Source organism: Saccopteryx leptura, chromosome 3 (genome assembly GCF_036850995.1).
Source record: "Saccopteryx leptura isolate mSacLep1 chromosome 3, mSacLep1_pri_phased_curated, whole genome shotgun sequence".
Lineage (NCBI taxonomy): Eukaryota > Metazoa > Chordata > Mammalia > Chiroptera > Emballonuridae > Saccopteryx > Saccopteryx leptura.
In genome coordinates this window covers 14,039,066-14,051,692 of record NC_089505.1, presented here as the reverse complement: position 1 = coordinate 14,051,692, position 12,627 = coordinate 14,039,066, and the positions used below count along the sequence as shown (strand labels likewise).

The 12,627-nt window shown below is 46.3% G+C and overlaps 1 protein-coding gene across 2 annotated transcripts in view; it reads right to left on the bottom strand.

Annotated features, from left to right (window-relative positions):
• The window catches only part of SYNE1 (spectrin repeat containing nuclear envelope protein 1), a 446,717-nt gene extending 440,270 nt beyond the window's left edge, over positions 1 to 6,447 (bottom strand). For both annotated transcript variants that reach the window (XM_066372972.1, XM_066372973.1), the window contains exon 1: positions 6,194 to 6,447. The gene's annotated coding sequence lies outside the window, so the exon portion shown is untranslated. The remainder of the gene's footprint in view (positions 1 to 6,193) is intronic.
• Between the last annotated feature and the right edge of the window lie 6,180 nt (positions 6,448 to 12,627).

Here is a 12,627-nt window from a genome sequence, read left to right as displayed (position 1 = left end):
AGAACATAAAAAAGATAATACAATACTACTACAGGTATGTGCAAACAGAGATGAGGGCGACAAAGAATGGGCGCTGGGCCAATCCAGACGTTGTGAAGATGCCCTGGGAGGGAGCTGCCCCTGAACTGAGTCGTGGTAACCAAGAGTTCCAGCTAGGAAGGTGACAAATATGAAACATGCAGTGCAGGCAGAATGAGGAGTTTGAGCAAAAGCATGGACACGAGAAACAGCAGGAGTCTGTGTGGAAGCACCAGACATTAGATAGTGAAGGCCTGTACCGGGTAACACTCAGGACCCGAGTTCACGGAAGGAGTGGGCAGCCTGGTGGTTGGGGTCCAGTGTGCTGTGCTCAGAGGCTGGGTCCTAATGCTCAAGGAGGCAACAGGAAATGACTGTGGACTCTAAGCTAGAAGTGACCAGGTATAATTCAGATTATTTTAGCCAGTCTGTAAGTGTATATTTGAGGAAGACAAGATTGGAAGATACAGGAAGAACACTGAGAAAGGTATCTCAGGAACCCAGATGGGAGATGCTGAGATACTTAAACAGTACACTAAGTAGAGGGTACAATCCAAAAAGCCTTTAGGAGGCACAATGTGCAGGACTTGGTGATTGGTCGAGGTGAAGAGGAGGAAGTGGGAGGGGCGTAGATCACATCTCAGATGACTCTCAGGGTTCTGACTCGAGATTCTTTTTTTTTTTTTTTTTTTTTTTTTACAGAGGCAGAGATAGGCAGGGACAGACAGACAGGAACGGAGAGAGATGAGAAGCATCAATCATTAGTTTTTCATTGCGCGTTGCGACTTCTTAATTGTTCATTGATTGCTTTCTCATATGTGCCTTGACTGTGGGCCTTCAGCAGACCGAGTAACCCCCTGCTGGAGCCAGCGACCTTGGGTCCAAGCTGGTGAGCTTTTTGCTCAAGCCAGATGAGCCCGCGCTCAAGCTGGCGACCTTGGGGTCTTGAACCTGGGTCCTTCCGCATCCCAGTCCAATGCTCTATCTACTGCGCCACCGCCTGGTCAGGCTGACTCAAGGTTCTGTGGACCACAGTGCCATCAGCTGAGCTCAGTAGCAGAAGGGCTGTGCAGGTTTTATTTCCCAATATTTATTTATTTATTTATTTTTGGTGATAGAGTCAGAGAGAGAGACATAGAGAGGGAGAATAGGAACAGACAGGAAGTGAGAGAGATGAGAAGCAATAATTCTTTGTTTCGGGACCTTAGTTATTGATTGATTGCTTTCTCATATGTGTCTTCCGGGGGACTACAGATGGAGTGACCCCTTGCTCAAGCCAGTGACCTTGGGTTCAAGCCAGTGACCTTTGGGCACAAGCCAGAGACTATGGGGTCATGTCTATGATCCCACGCTCAAGCCAACAACCCTGTGCTCAAGCTGGTGAGCCTGTGCTCAAGCTGGCGACCTCGGGATTTCGAAACTGGGTTCTTTGCATCACAGACCGATGCTCTATCCACTGTGCCAGTGCCTGGTCAGGCTCAATACTTTTCAATTCAAACCCTCATAGCCTTGTTTAACAATTCTTTACTGCCCCTTCACATCACCCTTCTACAGGACACCTGTCAGGGCAAATGGAAATACCACTAAATACCCAGCCTAGGACCCATGCCCTGTGCAAAGCCTTCTTACACACCACCACCCATTCGATATCATTTTCTTTCAGTTCCTACAACGCTACCAATCTATACTATTATACAAATGATTTGTCTTATATTTGTCCCATTTTTAGTCTTATCTCCCTCTGTTTGTCCCATTGTTAGTCTTATTGTCACTCAAATTAGACCATGAACATTTTTTTTTTTTTGCAGGTATAGAGACCATAAGTCTTATTGCTTTGAAATCCCACCCATTGATACCGAGTATATACCTGAGCACATCCTCGAACTCAATACATATTTTTGTTTTATTAAATGAAGTTAATACTACTTCACCTCAGTGAGACACCTCCCCCAGAGAATGCCTTCTTCCCCCCTGCAAAAGAGGTTGATGCAATATCCTTCCTAATTTAGACACAAGGTCAAATATTTTGCATGTATACACATATTTCCTCTTTTTGCAAAATTATAATACTCTTGCTTTTTATTGATAATTTAACTCAAGAGGACAGAAGACTTGATAAAAACAAATTTCAAATTAATAAAACAAAGATAATTAAAGGAGGCTGGGAATAAGAAGATATGAGTTTTAGGCTTAACTTTACTCCAACTAGCTGGGTGATTTGGAGCGGGTCCTGTGCACACAGGTTCTCAACAACTGCCTGTCCCGGGGAGTGTTGTACTGTGAAATGTATACACTGTGGACCAAAAAGACATGAAGCTGAGTCCAAATTCTGCCTCTTACCGTCCATGTGACCTCAAGAAAGTGAACTTTTCTGTTTGCTTCCTTATTTGTAAAAGGAAGTAATTTTATGCTAGTAAGTTTAATTTTATCCTGCATAAAATAAATTCAAAACGATCAATATATAATATTCCTAGCAGATTGTTTGGCAGGTAGTCGAGTTTCAGCCAATGACTGGTTCTCAATTTCCTCCTTCTGGCCTCAGTTTCTCTACCAGCAATTTGGGAGAGTAGCTTAGAAGGAAGAGGTGCTCTCAAAGGAGCTCTCCAGCTCCAAAACCGAACGACAGCACAAGTGAAGCTACAACAACTACTGGTACAAAGCGAGATCTTGAAGTTCACTCTTTGCACTGACTGATGACCTGCAGTGGTTTGGGGTGTGACTTACAGAATTTGAACATCGGGGGACGGTCGCACACTACCATGAGCTCACTGTTTCCAGGGTAACTGAGAGCTGAAGTAGGCCCGGTATATTGTGAGAAGGAGGGAAGGGAGAGAGGAGCCACCAGCAGTGGAATGGAAAGGGAGAATTAGGTAGACACTGCTGGGTTGTGCACCAATGAGCAGTCCACGCACCATCTCCAAATCCTTCCAGTGGGAGGAGCTGAGATGATGATGTCACTCAGTATGTGCCATACCCCGCAGAGAGGTAAGATTCCCGTATTTCTGATTTCACACAGCAAACACGTACTGAGAAACTGTTTAACAATGGCACAGGGAAACAGCAGTGAGCAAGACCAATAAGCCCCTCTTAGAGTTTATGTACCACAGGAGGGGATGATAACGCAACATCACAACAAAGCAGAGTGAGCGTTAGGATGGAGAAATCCTGGGTTCTGTGGAAACAAGCTGAGTGCCCAGTCAATACTCACCCTCTGTATTTACTCTGCAAGACGCAGAGGGATTTTAAACCATCTGCTCTCTGTGATTCCCCTACCTAAACAACACACTCTTCTTAACAGCAACACCTGTGAAAACCATGGTAGCGGATCATCATAACACGACCTTTCCAGTCTCCAAGCGGAGTGGACAACTGGCTGCTAATGGGCTTTCTTATCTGTGCTCCTGAAAAGAACACACTAGGAAAAACATTAGAAGAAACACTACAAGGCCACACAAATACAACTTAAAGCAATGAAACTATGTATATTTCTATGTATGAAGAAACAACAGCAGAAAATTCCAAACCCTGCAACAATCAGAGACGATGTGGCTCATTTCTAACTGCAGAGGATGAACTGACACCATAAAACATACACTGACTCACCGCACTTTGCTAGACTATGGATGAGGTATGAATATTACTTAACCAGCTGGCTTAACACAGGCTGGGACGAAAGTAGGTTCACAGTTGTGAATATACAAAACAGTTTAATCTTGTATTATTATTCATTACTGCATTATTTGCCACATGGAAACTGTAAACCTACTTTTGCCCCACTCTATATATTCAAGAATAGCACTACTATTAAAATACACTATTAAACAAAAACAGAAAAGCAAATGGATACAATTTGACCCCTTCTATAGAAGCTTTTTGTTAGAATGAATCACATAAGTGTCTAATTTTAAATACAATTATTGTTTTCTATTCATCCTTTAGGAATGGTACTAATTAATAAAAAAATCAATAACTAAGATGGCTAAACAGTATAAAGATGGAAGATGGCTAAAGGGAAGCAGAGAAACATCTTGGAGTTATCACAAAAATATTACTAATGTATGTCCATGGGGTCAGTGAATAGTACTGGTAATTATTCACGGTTATGAAATACACAGGGTAACAAATACAAATTGGTCCTCTCCCTAGAAGAGTAAAATACAAACAAGTAATCAAAAGACAAAGTTCAGAGTTGATCAGCATGAAAGACATTAAATGTTATAATTCAAAGTTTTTTATAAGCTTGGAAGATTAATTATACCCAAAGATATCAGCCACCTTTCTGCCATAGCTTGCTGGAGTATATATTGCACTTCTTGCCAGACATTCACTTTTATTGACTTAGTCCACAAGGAAGGACACATTTAAACACTGAACAGGAAGAGAAATGCAGATTTCCTCACCCAGGGGAGTCCTGGGTCCTATACTGTCACCTTCAGGCTGACAGGGTGTGGCTGTGGCATCTAAAGCTGGAGCCACAGAAGAAAATGCTACCGATCTTGCCCGGGCTGCTTACATCCGGTTTCAATTACACCTCCCCTCATTTCCATGAAGCTGTTGTTGCATAATTATCAGAGAGCAGGTCCTAGGGTAGCACCCTACACATTTCACACAAGACATTCTTGAAAAATATTAAATACTAAGTAAACTACCTTTTCTCAATTCTTACTTCTTTGTAGGAAAGAATTCCGTGAAAAGAACTCTTTATGCAGGGACGATGCTGGCAGAAATAAGCCAGTGTGAAAAATTATTAGTTCCAAAAAGACAATAATGAGACTCTAATGTGAAAGCTGAGCAAATATCTTCAGAGGCTAGCCACGATTATCAGCGTCAGTCAAGACGGGTGGGCCTTTATCGTCTGCATGAAACATTCAATTAGCCCAGATCTGGCACATTTTATTCTAAAATTGCCACAAAGTAATGAACAGATTCAAAAAACACAAGAGAAAACAGATTATGTTCTATGACGACGGTTCTGGTGATGTCAGGGACTTTTTATCCACACTATCGATCTTTTTCATCATGGGGAGCAGGGAGCCTCCTAAGAACCATCCTCATGAGTCATGATCAAATCAGCATTTTATGCAGATGTCGGTCACATTTAATCACCTTTGCCTAATTGAGAATGATTACACTTTCTGTTGGATAGGTCTGGCTTCTGCCTACAGATATTTTCTTTAGGAATGTGGCTCAAGGATGAAGACAAATATAGGAACTAAAGAGAAGAAAAAAATAATTCATTTTGAACTTTCTTAACCTTCACAGAAAGACAGCAGTCACATCCATGCTTTCCGCCCCAAACTGAGAAGCTCAAAAATGAACCTTCCAGGATGGGAAGGTGGATTTTACAGCTGATGTTGCTGCTTGCTGGGCTGGACCTGACTCTATTCATGGATGAGGGCCCGAACTTGCAGCATCCGTGCTGCTAACCGGGCAGCTCACCGAACCAGATTTCCAAGGGGCTTTCTTGGCAGCTCATGGCTGCTTTATTTTGCAGTTTTCCCGCCCCCTGTCTTGCACCTGCTGCCCTGGGAAGCACCATTTCACAGAACTCCTGGGTAGCAATGCACAGTCTCAGTCTGAAGCGTGTCACTCCAGAGAGGACATGAAAGTTATCTTGCCCTCTAGCGTAGACTCTCCCTGGAAGCATTTGCTGGGTGACAGCAGAGTCGAGTCTGAAGCCCGGGCCTCCGCTAGGGTTTCCAGCCCTGAGCTGTACCACCCTTTCCCCCTCCCCCAGCCCTTCTTAAAATAGTAGTGGGTGGAGGAAGGGAGGCTCCTCGAATGTGTTCAACGCCCTACATCTCCCAGCTGATAGTAGCAACAGTGCCGACCATCACAATGAGAGGGTGGCTGCCCTTTGCTTCGGCATCGTTGGAGCCCAAGAGACGTGCTGCAAGCGGAAACGGCAAGTCAGAGAGGGGGGGATTCATAGGGACAGCTTCGTACAAGATGCCAGGGGCACGCTGCCAGCAGCACCTCCTAGCTCCTCATCGCAGAGTAGCACACGTACGCACACCGCCACCACCATGACCGCGTCCTTCCCGGCGCGCGCGCACCCCCCGAGCGTGCAAGTACAAACTTGCTTACAATCTGTCTGCAGTGCGCTCGGCTGGCACCCGTCTCCCCACTCCCTCTCCTCCTCTCGCTGCCCGCCTCGCTCCCTCCCTCCCTCTACCTGTTTCTCCCGGGCTGCTGGGGTTCCCGGCAGCGCAGCGAGCGATCGGCCGGCTGGCCGCGGTCCTCGTAGCCCGGGCGCGGCTGCAGGACTGCGGGGGGCCGCGCCGCCCGGGTACCGAGCACAAGCCGCGGGGCGGGCTCCGGCTCCGGCTCCGGCTCCGGCTCGGCCGCCGCGCTCCCCGGGCTCGCTCGCTCGCTCGCGCGCTCGCTCCCTCGGCGGCTCCGCGGCTCTACCCTCCCTCCGCAGTCGGGTCCTCCTCCCGCTGCGCCCTGGGGTTCAGACCTCCCCCTCCGCCCACCCGCGTCCCCCGCGCTGATGCTCCATTCCGAGAGGAACGTGGGTGGCGGGCTCAGACCCCGGGCAGGGTCCCAGCAGGACCCGGAGTCGCCACACCCCTCCCCCGCCCCCGCCCCCGCCCGCGCCCCACGCCCCGCGCCCCACGCCCCACGCCGGTTCGGGCTCCGGGTCGCGCAGGTCCCCGCACAGGCGAGCCGGGGGCGGAGGCCTGGAGGCTGCCTGGCAGGCCCCCCTTACCTCCAGCAGATGCACCATCTCAGGCGCGTCTCTGCAGCCGCAGAACCAGCGCCGTGACCCACCCTCTTGGCGAGCCTTCCCACGGGGTTCACCTCCCCGGGTCGAGGAGGAATGAGACGGCCAAGGGCCCCAGCAGGAAGATGCGCTGCACCGCCCCGAACTTTTGCGTAGGGTTCCCACTGCCCCGGTGACCTTTCGGAGCAGAACCTATCGTGAAAGGCTGGGGAAGTGCCCTGATGGTCCCAGGAAGGAAGTGATGCAGTTCAATGAGAACATTCCACCGGCTCCTTTTAAATGGACTTTCAAAAAGATAGGAACAGCTGACCTTTCGGCCGTCAAATCAGCAAATATTTTAGGGAGACTGGTCAGGCTTTATAGGGTTTTGTTACTGTTGTTTATAAAGCTTAGCTCTCTTGAGAAGGTACTTGACATCTTCATCATGCTTATTCCTGATTATTCATGGAGATGACGCTGAAGAATTACCTTCAGTCTTCAGATGCACTATTGGAGTCCGTTTGAGTCTTTTATCCCAGTCCTCAAGGTGCAGAAGGGACCCTGGTGTTGCCTGGGAGCACTTGGGAGACTTGTTTTGTTGTGGTTTTACGGTTTCCAAGCAAAGTCAAACATTCACCACCAACGAAGTCCAAGTCCAACAGGATTATGACAGCTAAAATAATTGAAGCTATGTTGCAAGAATCTTACGCATAATAATGACCCCCTCGAATTTTCTCTCTGAACAAAACAGTTTGCTAGTCTCTAAATTTGCTGAATGGAAGGATTGGCTTACAAAGCAAAAGTTTCTCTTTCCCTCACTCGCTGCCAACACTCCACTATTTAACTTTGCACTTTCTTTAAAAAATCTCTTTTCTTCTGGATTGCCTCAAAATAATAATCGTCACGTGTTACAGAATGAGGTTTTGGTTAACAACAGACTGCATATATCCTGGGTCCCATGGATTATAAGGAAGCTGAAAAATTCCTACCACTACTGCCCCAGCAGCTGTAAAAATGTAACCTGTTGGGTTAGGTGTTATGGTGATGCTGTTATAAGCAAACCCACTGCCTCACCAGTCCAAAACTAGCACACACAATTATGTATAGTATATAATACTTGATAACAATAATAAATGACTATGTTACTGATTTATGTCTTTACTATACAATACTTTCTATTAGTATTTTAGTGTACTTTTTCTTCTTATAAAATAAATGTTGGTCTGTGGATAGAGCATCGGACTGGGATGCGGAAGACCCAGCCAGATTCAAAACCCGAGGTCGCTGGATTGAGCAAGAGGTCATTAGCTCTGCTGTAGCCCCCCGGGTCAAGGCACATATGAGAAAGCCATCGATGAACAACTAAGGTGTCATAACGAATAACTGATGCTTCTCATTTCTCTCCCTTCCTGTCTGTCTGTCCCTATATGTCTCTCTCTCTCTGTCACAAAAAAAAAAAAAAGAAAAGAAAACGTTTGCTGTAAAACAGCATGCTGCGTTATGCCGGCAGCAGCCTCACACATCTTGTGTTTTGTTGATTGCATAATTTTCTCCTATCCTTGATTTACTCTTACCTTGTTGTGTACAGTATAATGCAATACATGTATGTAGCCTAGAAGCAATATGCCATTCAGCCTAGGTGTGCGGTAGGCTATACCAGCTAGATCTGTGTAAGTTTTCTCTGTGTAGTTTACACACCAACAACATTGTTTAACATATTTCTCAGACCAGAGCTTCATAGTTGAGCATCATGACAGTACCTGAAATGAATCTGCTAAACCAATCTCATGTGCTGTCTTCCCTTATAGAGGCCAAAGAATGAAAGTCTAATTGCAAAACTTGTTAGACCTGGAAATCAGACTGGGAGAGGGCAGAGCTGGAATCTCGGTCTCAGTGCATAGTTTAGCTCTGCCCGTGTCTGAGGCGATCCTCAGGATAGATACCCAGAGCTCCCCGTGGGGCCAGCCTGCCAGAACGTGGTCTTCCCGATGGCAGCCTCTCCCTGGGGAGCCACTAGACCAGTGCCCAAACCTCTGCACCTGCCACTCAAGAGCAGAGTATTAGACTCAGTTCTCCCACTGAGTCCTCACCTGCAGATAACCAATTCATAATTTATGTGTTAAGCAATTGCTTCTTTCAGTTGACCTGCCTAAGAAGTGGGTCACTGACAGAGGCGGATTAAGGTCGGTTTGAGGCCCCGAGCACAGAAGAAAATATTGGGCCCTTAAAAAAAAGAGAGAGAGAGACAGGGAAAATAAAAATACAAGTTAACTATATTTTAAAATAAAAAATAAATATTATGTACTATTAACGTTAAAATTGCACATATGAAACCAAGCTGTTCCACCAGGCTCAGGTAGGGAGGGGCCTGGGGCGGCCAGGCTGGCATTGGGGGCCCGATGAACTAGACTTCTACCAGCAGCAAACTTTATCCTCCACAGAAGGACTAAGCACATTATGGACTTTTAAAAAAAGGTTGTCTTTTTCATACACCCCAGGGAAGTGTGTTATACCTTCCTTTACTGAACAACTATTTTTTGAAAACCTACTACATGCCAAATACCATCCTAAACCTTGGGACAACAGTGGTAAGCAAAACCCTGACCTGTTTCCTGCCTTCATAGAGCTTACCGTATGGTCAGGAAGATGGACATTCTCTAAAGAACCACACAAATAATTTAAAAAACCCAGCCTCCAAGAAAAGGCAAAGGTTGTCATGAGACCTTTCAACAAAGGGAGTTAATTCAGAGATGAAAAAGATTTTGCTAAGGAAGTGACCTGTGATCTTCAGAAAGCGTGGCATTGACTAGGTAATAGAGGGGTGGGGCTGGGGTCTGGAGCAACATGGTCCAGGTTCTGTGGAAGGATGGTGCGTGGTGCACCGGAGAGCTGAGGAAGACTGAGGGAGAGAAAGCACGGGAGGGCATGGGAGCTCCTGGGGACGGTGGACCCCGTGGGGCCCAACATGGAGTCCAGGGCAGACAATGCAGGCCTTAAATACGGGCGTGGAGACATGGGTCTCCGCGTGAAATCATTAAACCGCTTTCAGTGGTGGTACAACATCACAAGACTTCTGTTTTGAAATGTTCCCTTTCACTATAACGTAGATAACAGATTAGAAGTGGGGCCAAAATGGGTAAAAGTAGACCAATTAGGAGGCTGCTGCAGTAAGTTTAGAAAGATTACAGCATTCATTATCGGAGTGGTGGTGATGGGGAAAGTGGTTGGCTTTGAGGGACATAATCAACAGAACATACAGGCCATGGGCCATGAGTGGTAGAGGAAGTCAGGTGTGCAGTGGACAAGGCCTTAGTTTTAAAGCCAAGAAAACCCTGCTTTGAGTCCCAGCCCCATCATTAGCCACTTGGGTGATGTCAAGCTGGGAAGTTAACTTCTCACAAGTTCATATTTTGCAAACTTATAAGTCAGGATTGTAACAATACCGCTCACTCACAGGGCTGCTGTGGGGATAACTGAGCTAACAGGAGGAACACTTCACCCCTGCCAGTGCCTGGCACTTGGTCAGTACATTCAATCTAATTAGCATCCTTTTTATAGTTACTTTTAAAAAATATATTATTTTGATGTTTCTGAAGTTGGCAAATAAAGGGAAACAAGCTGTCTCTTCTGCGCTTTGCCACAGGCTGGTGGGGCTAGGACACCAGCTCCCAATGGCAGCAAAATGTCGTCGTGGGGCCATCACCAGCTGAGAGACAGCAGCCGGGGCTGCAACCTAGTCAACTTGTCCCCCAAGCCCAAGGCCAGCCCTTCTCCTGTCTTCTCGTCATACGCTCTTGGTTCATATAGAATCCTCTTCTCATACATCATGGCTATTCTCCGCATTAACAAGAAGTGACAAAGCACAGCAAAACAGTGCAGTCATTTCAGTCCACCTTTCTCCCCATGCCTGCATCATCGTGCTTTATTATATTTATAAAATAAGAGTCATAGCGCCTGTGTGAAATCGGCAAACAATTGCCATGTTGTTGGTTTATCAACAGGCTCCGCCCCGGGGTCTCATCAGAGATGCTTCTTTATGGCGTGAGCACACGGGCAGCCCCGCAAGGGGGTCTCTCCTTCCACCTTCCTCCCTTAGTCTCTTCACAGGGAACTTCTGTGCACAGTATAGGGAACCTCTAAACAAAACACTTCTCTTACTTATAAAGATAAAGGGGCTTTGTTCCAGTCCATGTCTCGCTGTGGTTAGTAATGGTCTGTTCAGGTTTGAAGTGATTGACAGTCTTGTACTATGAAATTGCTGCTGATGGAGTCATTATAATCTGCTAACTGGGAGGAAAGACAGATGGGAGGAGAGGCATACTTCCCTTGGCAAGGAAGTCTCAGGAGAATTTGGGGTTCAGATTAAGATTCACCCAAATCTTCCAAAATGGTCCTTTTCCAATTCTCAGGGCCCACTCTTGCCAATAGAGTGCTTAACTTTCACATGAGAGGCCTAGCAAGGCTTGAAATCATCTTGTATTAGAAACTTGCAACCTGCAACAGAGGTCCTTAGCCCTAACTTTTGGCTGTATCAACAATGTGGCTGCAAACGTGAGGATCCTAGAAGCGCTCTGGTCTCTGAACATGGCTTGAGCTAAGACTGTGCTTGTGACGTTCTTTCTTTATGGCCTCCATTGTGATAAGAGGTAGATGACACACCCCACAGTCTTCCTAGTTCTCTTTCCTGTTCTGCAACAGTAGCCAAGATGCCCTCCTAAATTCTCGTCTTTAATAGACCCTTAACTTTAGGCAGCTATGGGTGTTAATTTAATCAACTATTAGCCACTATGTGTCTCCTTAGAATTGTATTTTAGCCTGACGTGGCGGTCACGCAGTGGATAGAACATGGAGAACCCAGGTTTGAAACCCTGAGGTTGCCAGCTTGAGTGCAGGCTCATGTAGTTTGAGCATGGACTCACCAGCTTGAGCCCAAGGTCACTGGCTTGACCTTGGCAAGGGGTCACTCGCTCTGCTGTAGCTCCCCAGTCAAGGCACATATGAGAACGCAATCAATGAACAACTAAGGTGCCGCAATGAAGAATTGATGCTTCTCATCTCTCTCCCTTCCTGTCTTTCCCTCTGTCTCTCTGTGTCTCTGTCACAAAAAAGAAAAAACAGAAATGTATTTTAAGTTAAATCAAGGTAATCACTGTATGCAAACCCAACCAAGTCAACTAATCCATATGAGAATCCCATTTTTGAAGGTCTGAAACTAGTGTTGGCATGCAATGTCCTGACAGCCAGGATTCACTAAAGAAAAATCAAAACAACTGAAGGATTTGATATAAGAAGTAGATGTTCAGAAGTTGTTGTTGAGCTAGAAAAGTGACCATTAGTGTGGCTGCCTCTAGCTTTCAAGTGTTATCACTAAAAGCCGGGACTTACCAACTTGCTGCTGCCACCCAGAGGTCAACATACTGCAGCAAGTGGCCGGCAGTGTCACAGCGCCCCTGCTCTGGAGTCCTGGTGATGGCCCTTTACCTTCAGCCAGCCACTATAAAACTCCCTCTTGCCTTCCAAATCTCACGTGAAAGCATCGGCAAAATGCAAATTCACCCACATCTCCCAGGAAACGGGTCCTGGGAGATGGAATCCCCGGAATCCCAGCCCCTGCGGTACAGGAGAGCTTCAAAGGGGTTGTGAATAAAGGTTGTTAGCCAACAAACAGTATTCAACACGAAAACAGACTTGGGGCGAACGGAATAGTGTTAACACTTTAGTATCTTGATTAAAACTCACAGAAATTCTAGTTTTAAATATTGAGTCTTTTTAAAATCTATTTTAACTCTCATATTATTAATATTGTTTTAGAATTTTAAAAGATAGAATTTTGCCCTGGCCGGTTGGCTCAGCGGTAGAGCGTCGGCCTAGCGTGCGGAGGACCCGGGTTCGATTCCCGGCCA